At 38.6% G+C, this 12,094-nt stretch overlaps 1 protein-coding gene across 2 annotated transcripts in view; it reads right to left on the bottom strand.

Moving 5' to 3' along the window:
* Positions 1-12,094, bottom strand: part of FHIT (fragile histidine triad diadenosine triphosphatase) — a 457,578-nt gene that overhangs the window by 410,046 nt on the left and 35,438 nt on the right. The window contains exon 1 of one of the 2 annotated variants that reach the window (XM_071439470.1): positions 10,764-10,862. The exons of the other annotated variant lie outside the window; for it this stretch is intronic. The gene's annotated coding sequence lies outside the window, so the exon portion shown is untranslated. Of the gene's footprint in view, positions 1-10,763; positions 10,863-12,094 lie in introns of those variants that run through there. 2 annotated transcript variants of the gene reach the window in all.

Below are 12,094 nucleotides of genomic sequence, written 5' to 3'. Positions count from 1 at the left end.
GGGCACAGAACTCCATCTATCTCTTGTTGAAGGGAAACTTGAGGAGTGTCTTGAGTGCAAAAGCAGCTACATGCCATGCAGAGCTTAGAAATTTAGAAACAAAAAGGTATAAAAGCTTCTATTGATGGAAAATGGCAACTATTAAAAGATATGAGCTCAGAAAAAAAAGTGCATGTTTTGTTTGGTACATTTCACTTAAGGATACCTTATTATTTGAACAAATTACCCAGATTAGGATCTTTCAGCAAGAGTAATTTTTAACAAATAAATTAGGATGGTCTGAAATATCTAATTCCAACGTTAATTCATTTGGGAAAGTTGTATGGCTTTGTCCAGTGACATGGAAGGCACTCTAAGTTGACTACACAAGTGCCAGCCCCTCCAAACTAGAAATTAGTTCCTTTAAGGAATTTTACTGCTGCACATTGCAGGCTCACAAATATTGTGGTGCTTTTTGTGTCATGATAATGATCATTGAGCAGTGTGGTAGGGGACTGAGTAAATGAGGTAATCTGTAATTAAAATTAAATGTAAGTTTAATTTCTATTACACCTTTAATTCTGTTATGAATTCTGGTCCAGTACTTACATAATAACCCACATTAATCAACATTATCTCTGTACTATTTTAAAAACTTGGTATGCAGCCTCTTTTCTAAGTGCCAAAAAAGTCTGCCATCACAAGCAGAAAAAGAGTGATTTACATTTACTTCCAAAATATAATTTAAGGAGTTTAGGATGACAGTTGGAAGGCTGGTTTTCACTAATCACACATATGTTTCTATGTGCAATCAGGTAGAAAACTAAGGTTTAAATTTACAGTAAACTAAGCACAATATTTTCATTTGCAAAAAGTAAACAAATATTTGGCTTTTTCTCTCTGCAGTCCCTTATTCCAAAATTGTTTCACTTGAACTGGGCAAAGCTAAATGGAGAGAAAACAAACAAGGCAGATGGTTAAATGTCTGTATGGTCTGGAATTCCATCAACTTCCAGCTACCAGCTTACCACAAGGTACAACAGCTCATAACCAGTACCAGAAGAAGTAACCAACCCCTGGGGAGTTCTGTGAAGCAGCACATGGAAAAGTGGTCTTTTGTGTCCAGTGGCCATTTTCAAGAAAGTTCCTCTGGCACTGGAACTTACTGCAAAGTTCTGCTAGCACATGCTAACCACATCCTGCCTCCAGTTTGGATGAAAGGTGGATGCAATTCTTACAGACCTGTATAAGCCAATGCATTCCAAGCTAAGTCTAAAAACTATAAAAGGAAAATCAAGTTTCACAAAAGAAAATTAGCCTGCATACCAAGTCCAGCTAATTTCACCAGAGGAGGAACTCTTCCAACAAGAAAGACAGTTTTAAACAGAGGCTATTTCTTCCAAATAACCAAACCCTTTTTGACAAACTGTAAAATTCCATTTAGAGGTTACTTATATGGGAGTAACTTCTCTGATTCCAGAAATGTAGCCATCTTTGGATAAGGTATGGCAGCTACACCACCAATCCAGAACTGCCAGTATCTTCAGCTAGCAGGGATGAGCAGTAACAAAGAGGCCTCTGGACTCCAAACCCCTTCCAGGGGTAGCAGAGGTACCACTACTAAATCTCTGGCAAGAAAACATCACTTAGCAGACTGCAGATTTTTTTTTATTATCTACATGTCTCTATTTTCACCTACTCACTGCTTTCAGCCTTAGGTTTTTGAGGGAAAAGCAAACCTTTCTCTAGTGCACAGAGCCATCTCCATCAGAATGCTCGGTGAATCGTTCTTTCTTTATGCTCCTTTCATTGGGATGTGGAGACAAGGAACTAATTTCTCAGCACTACAGCAAAACTAAAAAAACTCTAAAATCAGTAATGCTAGGCAGCAGCTCCAGAATGAAGAAAGAAAAAGAATTTACCATGTAATTTCAAAAGCTGAAGAGATGGATTCATAAACAGAGGACCAAGAATGCCAAATATCACCTCAGTGATAAGAGGGGGCCAGGTCTCTCAGAGCCAGGAAAAAGCTTTGCCCACATTCAGCAGGTGAAACAGCAAAGAATCCAACACAGACACACACACACCCCCACAAAGCCCACACGCCTTCAGAATTTACAATTGTACTTTATCAGCCTCCCACTCTAATGATTCCAGAGTCAGGATAAGGACCTTATTTACTGTGTCTCACTTTGCCTGAAGAGAACCATTTTAATGGTTACAGTGCTGTACAAGTACCTCTGGTCAGGGCACCTCTTCATTTGTTTAAAAACAGAAGTCTTGTTAAAATGCAACACACTTTTTACTACAGGAAAGAACATAAAAATAACTGCCTTAGCAGGAGGCCCTGTAGTCTTTAGGGATTGAAAAGCAAAGAAAAGAGCAACCCAGAAACCTTAGAGTCAGTATTGTGGCCTCTTGGAAAGAGGTTTAAAAGATCGAGAGCAAATAGATTAGCAGCCCTTTAGGCAAGGCTGGAGCCTTGATCTTATCTATGAAAAGGCAAGAACAAAAACCAGTAAGAAAGACTGAAGAGTGAGCTCTGTTTAATTTACATTTCTCCATTACTAAAAATTAGAAAGGTACAAGGTTCTTTAAGGGAGAAGATAAAATTCTAATTATTCAAATTTTAAAATTTAAATATATTCAACCTAAGCCCTGAATCCAGAACCGGAGTTTAGGATTTTTCAGTGAGAAAGAGGGGAAATCATTGATCTTAATATTCATCCCAGTGCGAGGGGAACACAGACCAACCACAGCAGCACTGAAAAGAAATGGCTCTTCAATTTTTAATGCACTTGTGTGGGTAGGGGGGGTCATGTGCACTGAGATGCACACACTTCTGGATTTTCTTACATCTGATATACTCACAGGTCACAGCAAAATCTCTAGAGACTGGCAAGAGCTGATACTTAAAGACTTGGACCTAATGTTTTTCACACAATTACCAGCTCAGTGATACTTGAACACAACCACTGTGCAAAGCATTTCTTTGCATCTAAAGGGTAAAGGAGGTTTGCTTCCACTGTGTAGAGGACATTGATACAAGACTGTTACTGCTTTACTTTTCCCCCTGAAATGATGAAATAATGTGATAATGAATGCTGAGCAAGAAGGTACTAACATACCCGTGACACAAACAGAAAACCCATGGGGAATTCATAAGGGATAAGCCCAGGGAAGGAGGAAATTCACCCTGACACAAACTGGTTAAGAGTCAAGAGACAAACTGTGCTTGGGGGGGCTGTGCACATGATTTATTCTTTAATACCTTCTGCTGCAGTATTTTTGGGGCACATCAAAGAACAATATAGGATGATGTTGACAACCTCTCTCACATATAAAAATTTCATTATAGAGTGTTCAAGGCATCTCTCTGTATGAGAAACAGGAATTCATAACAGTTGGCTTTTTCTCTGTCCTGAGGAAACCCCTCACCCTCATGGTAACTGTGTTGGGTTTGTGTGGCCAGGTTTTGGTAGCAGGGGGCAACAGGGGTGGCTTCTGTGAGGAGCTGCCAGAAGCTTCCCCCATGCCCAGTGGAGCCCATTCCTGCAGCTCCAGGATGGATCCACCACTGGCCAAGGCTGAGCCCATCAACAACAGGGGTGGGGCCTCTGGGAAAACAGATTTGAGGAGGGGTGGGAAAGCCTGACACTGAATACTCTTGCCAGAATTTGTTCTGAAGGCTGCAGATGTAAAATACAACGAAAATCTTATAAATTGGAAAAGAAGGAAGAAAAAAATAAAACGGTCAGCACACCACTGTCAGACCTGCAACTATTTTACATTCTAAAAGGTTTTTAAATGGTTCTTGTAAACACTTTTCTATTTCCTTCTGCAAAGCTTTCAGCATTAACTTTTACAGAGATGCCTTTACTCAATGTCTTTTCTTATAGAATCATAGTGAAACAAGTTTATTTTTCATCAGTAAGAAGTGCAGAGTTCCTTTCCCTCCTGTAGTTACAGCAGCTGGATAGCCTGAGCTGACTGAGATGCACCCTCATAATTTCCATCTCAATTCAGTGTAAAACTCTTTCTTGTTTCCAGAGCTAAACTCATGCACTCCGTCCTGTCTTAATTATGTGGCTGCCAACGTCTGCCTCAGGAATGACTGCACTCTGGAAACCCAGCAGCACTTCTGATGCACTTAGCACACAACATAGACTTCAGAGTCTTCAGAAAGGATGGCACTGCATTTCTGGGCCTCATGAAAAAACATGCACTCTCAGTTGTTTTTCATATACATGGATGAAATTGCAAAATCAGAATATGTAATAAAACGAAGAGATGAAATTATCCTCTCAGTCCTTCCACAAGCAAAATGAATTAGAGCTGTATTTGATTTTCAGAAGTAAATTTACTTAGAATTTGACCCAAAATTCATATGGAAGATAACCACTACATGAGAGCTAGCCAGGAAAAGCTGCCAACAGTGCATCAAGAGTTTTAAACAGAGGCCACTACCCACTGCTGCTTTCTTTTCCAACCTAGAAAAAGAAACTGCTTACCAGATGCTGAAATCTTCAGCAGCAAAGAATCTATCATTCTCTTCTCATTACTGCACTGCACATGAAAAGTACCTTCCTTTGACTTCAGTGTAGTCAGATGACTACAGACTAGAAAGAGGAGACACAGTCCCTATGTTTTATTAAACACTTTAAAAATTGATACAAAGAGTGCTCCAGTAACAAGAGCTGACAGCTTTGATTAACATAGCTACATTTCCTCCCTGCTCCTGCATCACAGCCATTGTAATTTAAAAAATAAATAAAACCTTCTTTGTAAAGTACAAGAAACTTCTAAAAACAGCAATTTGCAAAGTCAAGGCAAAGAAGAAATAAACCTAAAACCTTACTCCCCACAAGTCATGCTCCATAAAGTGGAAGGGTCTATACCTAGGAAGAAGCCCTTGACAGTATTGTGCAATTAACTCTCATTACATTAAGTTCTCAAACAAGTATCCAGAGTCTCTACATGGCATCCAGGCAGAAAAAGCAACGTGATCTCTGCCTCAGACCATCCCTGCAACAGACAGACTGGGGGGTTCACAGAGAGAAGTGGAAGGGAATGCAAAACTTCAGACAACATCACAGCTTATTTTCCTTCAGAGGCTACAGAGCATCCCCAATACTTCCATGTGACACCAAACAAGGTTTCTCATGTGGTAACAGAATCATCTTGCCCTACCACTATTCAGGCCTATTTAAGTCACATTTTCTGTTGTTATTTTTCTTTTTTTTATTAAAGTAGGCAAGAGCAAACAGCTTTATAATCATATTACCTACTCTCAGTCAACTGTTTGCCAATGTAACAATGTAGTATAGTGGTGTATATTAAAGTTCAAAAGTTGGACTCCAAAGCAAAACCTATTGAAGAGAATTATTTATAACCTTTAAATCAAGCTGCAGGGAAAGGAGTGATAAGGGATTCTGGTTGACTGTTGGGGCAGTAGGGCACAAAATGAAACAGCATAATTTAAATCCTTCAAAATTATATTTTAACTTTTAAAATGTCTGTGTTTGACACAAATAAAATAACCACCCTCATGCATATATAAATATTGGCTGTGACAGCACTACTTGTGTAGCCTGAGTGCCAGGGCATGTGCATGCTCCCATGCCCCCAGCACTGGAAATGTTCTGCTTTTGAGGACAGAAATTTCCTCTTTTACTTAGTGACAACTATTAGTAGTCAAATTCATTTTAGCAGGATTACTTCCAGGCTCACCAACATACTGACTGTGTGCACCTAGAGAATTGTCTACTGTCTGCAGCATCCTGGCAGTACCAGAGCACAACCAAGATTTGATTTTCCTGGGCTCTTCTGGAAGCAATTTGGTAAAGAATTATTAACAATAAAAAATAGCACAGAAAATACAACAAAAGCTAATGCAAAAACTGAAAAGGCTAAGGGAGACCCTACAAACTGCAGGGTATTTTAGATTTTATGCTCAAACTGACTTGGAGTCATGGAATTCTTTTAATTTATGCTTCTGCCTTTGATGTAGCTGTTAACTGAACGTGTCACTGACCTTGGGTGGATGACAGAGGTAATCATTTCCCAAGGATGAATTGCTCTTGAACAGATCTTCATTATCAGGCAGGCCTATGATTTCTTTTAAAGACTAGACATGCCTCTATTCTTCTGCTTTCTTTATTTTGATAAAGCAAGTGTATCTCATTACTAAGGAACATGCTAAAAATCTATTTTATTTCCAGCTTGTTGCATTCCAGAGTATAGATGATCTTCACGTGTTTTTTTGAAAAAGATCTGTATAAACATTAATGAGAATTACTGGATACTGAACATTTCAGAAAACTCACAGGAGCAGTAGGAGGTTTAGTTATAGAATTTTTAATTTTCTTTTTTTACGTCTGGCCAAAAAGTGAAAGTATTAAGCAATCAAACCCAGCTTATTCCATGCCTAGAAAACTGTGGTAGACCTTATCAACCCTGTGATCTTTCATCATGAGGTAAAATTTATTTTTGATTCCAATTAGCCTCTGGATACCTCAAAATAGGAAGAAGGTCCCTGTGGAAATTGTGTCCTTTGCTCACAAAGGACAAGGGGACTTGCCAGTAATACCAATGCACATTTGTCAGTTTATGATCCTCCTGGCACCACTGATCTGTGAATAAAAAAACACAGACCAAGAAAACCTAGTTTTTCTCATCTCTCCTTCTTGGAATGGAATCTGCTTTTACCCATCTCTATGATTTTACCCCTTCTTGCCCTTTCTTTAGCAATAACAAGGGAGGAATATCTTACATTAGTTTTCTAAAGTTTAGTATGCAGGTTGCTCAATATTATATGCAAATACTTCATAATATATTTATATGCTCCCCTTAATGTTTGCCAGTCTCAAAGGGGTTGAGACAAAAGGTTCTTAGGAAACTGATGCCAAGTATTTCCAGTCCTTAGTATTCAAACTGGAACACTGTAAGGAAGAAAGATTTTTCCTGATGATCATTTTACTTAATGATCTTTACCCAAAGAGCTCTCCATGGACTCATCTCCTCTTTCAAAGCAGAGCTCCCTGCATTCAAACCACTCCCCATTCCCAGTCTCTTAATCCTGGATCCACATTTCAGCACTCCAGCCAGGAGACTGCCCCACTATTAACCTCTATCAACCAGAACAAGCTCCTGCAATTCTGCACTAACTTCCAATTCTTCCAGTTTGCTCCCCTTGCTGTGTGTTTTCATCTATCAGTAATTAGAAATAGCATGTCAAATCTGAATTCTTTAGTCATTGTCAAGTGCTTTAAAGTCTGTACCTGCTCAGACATTCAAATCAAAATTTCTGAGCTGAAAAAGTTACTGAAAAAGCTTTTCAAACTGAAAGTTTCTTATTTTATAAACTTGTAGGGTCATGGTCAATTGATGACTACCATAGAATACTACCTGAAAGTATGTACTTTATAAGACAGCACCTGAAACACAAATTGCTTGATGCTGCCTAGTGCAAGCAATAATAATCAAAAACACAAATAGCCAGTTTATTTTAAAATTGCCATTACTTACACAGTAAACACAGCTCACTCTTGTATATAAACATTTTCAAGTGAAACTGCTTACACTGGACAGTAATTTTAGCAAGCTCTCCAATATAATTTGCTTGACTTTTAATGAAATTTAACTGCTGGGAATAAGGTTGCCATAAAGCACAAGCCCTCACTCCTCTGCCTGTGGACTGAAGTCCAAGATGAGCTGCTCAGAGCTGATCCATTGTTTCCACTGAGGGAGCCAAATGTGGCTCCCAGGAGAGGGACTGCAGTGACTCCTTAGCAACAATCCATTCTCACACTTTGGATTCTTTAAAGGATTCAGAATTTATATACATGATGAGGAATTTCTGTTATAAACTCCTGACCCAGGAAGCTCTCTACCTTGATTATTGTTTGTGAAAAAAAACTAAAAATACCACCATCTTGTCTATAGTAACCAGTGAAATGAAGACAAAGGATACACAGTGTTGGTTCAAAACTCACCACCACCAAGTACCAAATCAATGCACAGCAGGAAGTCCTTGCTATACTTTCACAGAATTCAGATACAAATTTGTTTTCCCAAACAAATAAAATTATTCAATTTGAGGATCCTTATACTAGTATTTTGCAAATTGGGCTACGTATGTTGCCAAATAAAATGGATTTCTTCAACTTCCCTCATTTTTCTGAGATGAGCTAAGAACACAGTCATTAAAGTACATTGTGAATTAAATTTTATAAACCTTCTATTTAACAGAGAAAAGAGACACTCAGATTTCAGAAAATGCTTTTGCTTCTAAAGTAGTTCAGAGTTATGATTCTGATCAGCCCCCAGCTGAACTGGATTACCTACTGCATCATCCAATTCATTGTCTTCAGAAATATAAAAGTGCTACCAGTGTTAGCAGGCTTTGGCAGCACAAAGAACTTGGCCACTGTACTCACAGTGAAATGCAAAAGTTGCACTAATGCAAAGATAAATTATGGACCCAGTATAAGGATTGAGGGCACAAACATCAACAATATCAGCAAATAGGAATAATAGAACAAGTATATCAATCTGTCTGTATTTCACAAATTCCTCATATTTTTGAGATTTATTTTTTAATAAATGCCATAGAATACTCTATGGCATTTTCAGAGAACTTTATGGATGCTGTATTTTAACCTGTTGGGTAAAATACTTTGGAAAACAAAGTGCAAGTTAAAAGATTTTAAAGAATTCCAGAACATAAAATTTCAGTAGTTACTATTAACCGCATTATAATGTCAAATCCATTATCTGGAATTGAAGCTAAATCTCACATATCTACTGAGCAACCCAAGAAGAAATATCAGACTGTTTCAATATTGGAATACTTCAGTTAATAAATGTTTAATATTGATAATTTCTGGTATGTCCATTTCATATTTCTAATTGAAAGACTCATTTTTTCAGGATGGCCTCATGCAGGACTGATTTGATGAAATTCAAAAAGCTCTTACTTTCTAAGTGGTCATCTCTATTTCCAGGACAAATACTCAAAAATAAATTAGCAAAATTTCCTTTGATGTCTGCTGAAGGAAAATCAAGTTTTGTATGAGTAATTAGCACAGGACCAACAACAGAGGCCCTGAAAGGGGTAGGTCCTCTGAAAAGCCCTTTCTAAGCCCTCCAGAGGGCAGAACTGCCAGACTAGATGTCTTTCAACATTAAGCTTCATATTCCCTGGGAAACCAAGTGCAAAACAATCTTACAACGTTAATGAAATGCTGAGCTAGAATAACAAGTAGTCAGATGCAGCTAATATTAATCTTTCTCCTGTGGTTCCACTGCTCTGATGCAGCACTTCCCAATTCCTTTTTCTTAAATACAAACACTGATCTCTTTTTTGCAAAGTTAAAAATCAATATTGTACAAGGACCCTGGGCCTAAGCAGTTAATGCTTCAGCTAAAAATGAACAAACCTTCTGTCACACAGTGACACAGGCCCTCTGCACACAGTGGGGCTGTGTAGATATTTTATCATTCATTCATCAAAGTGCAGGCGAAAATTTTGCCCTCCGCTACAATCCGCTTGGAAATTAGTAAAATGATGCAACAAAAAGAAACCTGCTCTTCTGAAAGCAAAAATACCAACAAAACAATAAAATAAGAGAAAAATCTAACTTGAGATTTTTCTAAGAGAAAAATCTCTGGGAAAGATCTGATTTTATCAATTTGACTACAGAACCTCGGTATGTGGGAAAAACAGTTTACACTGAGAACGCTACCAGGCAGCAGGGGATTGACCTGTGACATGAGAACAGCCACCCTGGAGGATGAAGACATGGTGTGCTTTTCCACATAGACTGTTTAGCTTGGGAAAAAGAGACAGATTGATGTTCCCAAAGAGAATCAGTAGTCTCAGAAGAAGTGATCTAGGAAAAAAAAAAAAAAAAAGGCAAGATCCTGGCTGGAGAAATTACACTGGAAGCAAGAGCCTACCCATCAAACGGAGGCATGGATATTAACACCAGGGAATTCCCAGGGACTTGCACCAGGAATGCCCATGAGCACTCACTGCAGGCAGTGGTGCAACACAAACTGGCTCAGCTTTCATCCAACCTTCCCAGGGCAGCAGCAATCTGTCCCAGCTGGGAAGGGAAGCCAAGAACAGTGAATACAGCAGGAAACAAGACTGATAAACCAGGAAGAAGGGTAAATCTCCAGTTTTGTTTTAGATTAAATTCCTAAACTAACTGCAGACCATTTGCCCTGGTTAATGCATGTACTATGTGAGTCTGCAGCCACAATAGATAAAAAGAAATTGCAGTTCTGTTTCCAGAGAAGCAGACATGAAGCCTAATAAGTCTAACTGTGACACTGAATTGAATAAACTTGCTGTTGACCAGTCAGTACCCTTTCTGTGATTCCCCTTAATGTCTGACTTTTCAAATCTTAGCAAAAAGATTCGCAGGTTCACATGGCTTAACAGAAATGATACATGTTTCAACAGCAACAATCCTCATTCTGCTTATTAGAGTAGAAAAAGCAGGGTGGAAAACCAAAGAAATTTCAGTTAAGTGAACAAAATCCTGAATCAAGTGAAGTACAACTTCAGCACAATTACATTCTCTTTCTCTGTAAGAATCAAGAGAAAAGCAGGGGCAGAGGTTTCAGCATCTTACTCACCTCCCCCTCAAACACATACTTCTCATGTGAGGAAACTGAAATCCCCAGGCTACTGAAACTCTTCTCTAAGATGAAAAACAAAGAGTGATCAAGGAGCAAGTAATACAGACAAAGAATTAAAATAACTGATGTCATACCTTGCTGACTCCATTGAGAGAGGGCCAGTGTCAGAAGCAAACTGATAAGGGATGCTGAAGAAAGAACCATTGAGAACATGGGCTCATACCAGTGCTGCTGCATATTCCTCTTGATGGAAGATGTGAGGCATCCTGGGCATGGGCAGGACACATATTATTACTCTAAGCAAAACATTTATAGAGCAGCTAGCTAATAGCCTGCAGCAGTTTAAAGTATAACATTTCAGATAACTGTTGAATTATTTTTGAAATCACCAGCCAAAAACATCACTTGGTAGAAAACAAAGCAAAGGAACAGCCTTAGACCAGAAAAGAAGTGATGGTATTTTCAAATAGCTGAAAAACAGGAAACAGGACCCAAGGCAAGTTGGGCTTGTCCCTTGAGTTGAAGCTGATGCACACTGAATTGTTCTCTTAGTTCCACTAACAGGTTATGTTGTTTTTTCTATACCCTTTTTTCTTAGCTATCAAAAGAGACCTGCAGAGATAAATACCTCAACTGTGGTAAATACTAAAATTCCTCTATCCCTAGAAGCAGCCACAGCACAGAAACAAACTACACCTGTTGAAGGCCAGGAGATGTGGAGACTGAAATTTTAATAGGATGCCACTGTTCAGTCCAGAGACAACAGGGGAGGGAGAAATGCAGGTAGCCCAGATATGCACCATCTACCTTCAGGCAGCTCATGTTCAGATATCAATGAAGAGACAGATGTGCAAGCAGCTGGATAATTTAGGTGCTCAGCTCCTTTGAGCAAACAGTTATTTAGATTAGAAGCTTATTGTCAGCACAATGTAGTTTTAAAAAATTAAGATACTGAACCACTTAGAGCTAAAAGATGAAAAGTAAATGTGCTTGTTGCTCTTTCAGCCTTACTGGAGTTTCCTGAAGATAACGATCAACACAGAATGCCAGCAAGTTTAATAAAAACAGGACAACAATAGGAATTTTGAGATTAGAGTGAAAGCAATGTCTGCTCAAAGGCAGACAAAAACACATTCAAACACTTATTTTCAAATGACAGTCAACATAACTGAACTTCAGCCTTAAAAACTTAATAATTTTTCCCCACAGTTAGCAATAAGTATTACCTTGTCCACAAAGGAGATGTAATCAGTGCTACTTTCCCCTAACAAGATAACATCTGGCAATAACAATTATATTGATTATCTGATTCCAGCAACCTTTGCAGAACAAAGCCTTGGCCATGAATGCATAATTCCCACCTCTCTATCATGGTTTATTATGTAATAAGATATTGATTGAACTGGAGGAGGGAGCTTTCTTGGGCCAGTCTTTCAGGTGTATTTAACAACCCCCTAGCTTCTTT

Source organism: Agelaius tricolor, unplaced genomic scaffold, assembly GCF_023055355.1.
Source record: "Agelaius tricolor isolate 1412-34295 unplaced genomic scaffold, bAgeTri1.0.p SCAF_14, whole genome shotgun sequence".
NCBI classification, from domain to species: domain Eukaryota; kingdom Metazoa; phylum Chordata; class Aves; order Passeriformes; family Icteridae; genus Agelaius; species Agelaius tricolor.
Note: the sequence above shows the minus strand (reverse complement) of the source record. Positions and strands in the feature narration are given on the sequence as shown.